Source organism: Palaemon carinicauda, unplaced genomic scaffold (genome assembly GCF_036898095.1).
Source record: "Palaemon carinicauda isolate YSFRI2023 unplaced genomic scaffold, ASM3689809v2 scaffold21, whole genome shotgun sequence".
Taxonomy (NCBI): Eukaryota; Metazoa; Arthropoda; class Malacostraca; order Decapoda; family Palaemonidae; genus Palaemon; species Palaemon carinicauda.
The window spans coordinates 110,001-112,500 of record NW_027169701.1 but is presented as its reverse complement, the minus strand read 5'-3'; positions in this window follow the sequence as shown (position 1 = coordinate 112,500).

Sequence of the window (2,500 nt, the reverse complement as noted above, 5' to 3'; positions counted from 1 at the left end):
CACCCCTAAAGAAAACAGAGGGTAGAAAAGTTGAACGTAACCGAGATGAGGATGCTTAGGTGGATGAGTGGAGTAACCAAAAAGGGACAGGGTTAGAAATGAACATATTAGGGGTACAGTAAAAAGTCACTGAGGCATCAAAGAAAGTGCAAGAGGCAAGGTTAAGATGGTATGGCCACCTGATGAGAAGAGAAGGGCAAACATGGCAAGAGAAGTGATGGACGTGGAGGTGGATGGAACACGAAGGAGAGGGAAGACCTAAGACCAGGTGGAGAGATTGCATTAGAGATGATATGAGGGAGAAGGGAGTATGGGAGGAAATGACACAGGACAGAGGGAGATGGAAGAGACTCATTAGAAACGGCGACCCCGAATAGGGATAAAGCTGGGAAGAAGATATATATATATTATATATATTATATATATATATATATATATATATATATATATATATATATATATATATATATATATATATATATATATATAATTATTATTATTATTATTATTATTATTATTATAAGTTAAACTACAACCATAGTTGAAAAAACTATAAGCTTGGTTTCTTACTTTGCCATCCAAGAAATGTACAGCGTATAATACACTTTTGTGTATGTGCATATTATTTATAAATGCGTAACTTAGTTTGGGATACGGATGCGTTTTTTTTTTTTAATTTCTATTACATAATATATTTTGTTTTTATCCACTCATTATTCATGAATATATAGATTTTTTCTAGCAATTAATTTATAAACTTACATTTTTATTATCCAATATTATTAGTTGTAGACTCTAATGGATTAAATTATAGATTATAAAAAAACCTGAAAATTGTGTCTAATCCCATCAGCCAATAGGACAAAGGCTTTCAAAGCCTCTTGCCAGATTACGAAGCTTTAAGCCAATAAGAGACGGCTATAGAAATGACAGGCAAAGTTGAGGTCTCTGATTGACCAAAGCACCAATACCTACATAAAAATCTCACTGTGGGTGAGGAACACAAGACGGACGGGTGTCTGGGCGAGCTAGTGGTGAAAAATACGGTGTATTTGCTATTTCCCTTATATAGGGCAATGAATTTGGATGCATTTAACTTAATAAACATCGGAGGTTCAATTGTAGTCAAGAAAATTAAGTGGTTGTATCGTATTAACCAATTTCGACGAAGCAAAGACAGGTGGCCGGTGATGTTTGGTCGGCCATATTCCGAGCTGTCAAAGACCATTGTCTTGTAAGTATCAAGGATTTGTCCTGCCATAATGGACGGAATTTTAAATGTATTTTTTACGTTTCTGTATTGAAGGTGACGTTCGAAATAGCGCAAACCAAATGACATATCTATTTAATATAAATATATACATTAGCCTAATTTCTCATTCGAGTAGGCTTCGTAAATCTTATAGAAAGGACTGTATATTTAAACATACACAGTATGGATACTAATACGTTAAACATACGCTTTAGAATATACAACTATTTTTTATATAGAAATGTTATTTAGGTGCAAATACTCCAGCCGTCTCCGTTAACAACTGTGTTGGTCTCCAGGTGAAGTGTTAGCCACGCCCCCACTTATATATGTAGGTATTTCGTTACCCTTAATATTATTGTATTTAGTTGTATTTTAATTGTATTCGAATTGTATTTAGGTTGGTTATTATAGAAAATACTATAATAATGATGTTTTTGTATTGATATTTATTATATAAATCTTCCACGTAAGAAAAAGGATGTTAAAAGAATCGGAATTTTGTTATTTTATCGGAACATTTTGCTAATTTATAGTATAGATGCGTTTTATTATTTTCCCGACGGTAATTTACGCTTTCGCGATATACATTGGCGTATAATGAACAGTTTCTGACCTGCGTATAGTGACCTTTAAGTTGCTGTCACTCGGACAATTTAGCCAAAACGCTTTTGTCCAGTTTGGCTGGACACAAATATGACGGACAAGAGTTGTCCAGTTGTGAACTGTGGAAAGGTTTGGCTCAGAAATTAATTACTTTTTTTTTTCCTGTGATTCGTATATCTCAAAAACTAATAGACCTAATCTCATGATTTTTTTTTTGGATGAGTAGCCATAATCCATGGACGATTTGATTAGATTTTGGGAGTGATTGGGGTCAAAGGTCAAGGTAACGAGAAGGTAAAACAGGTCTTTTTGTTATATCGGGGTCAATTTTTATCCGATTTGCGTGAAACTAGTGTCAAAATGTGCGTAATTCAATTGCCTATCTTGTGATGTGGCGTTGGCGAAGGTATGCGCTCTACCGAGTGTCCGTTCTAGTTATTAATTTTATTTCCTTCGTGACTATTTGAATTTGCTTGTATAATGTGCTCTAAGTGCTTCGATAATGTGGATATAACAAACACGCAATACGCTGTGTGATACGCCTAAATACTTAAGAGTGTATGCTACAGAATTAACAGATTTAGTATGTCGTTTCCATGTTTTATAGGGACAAGAAACCCAGCCCTTAAAGTAAAAGTAAGC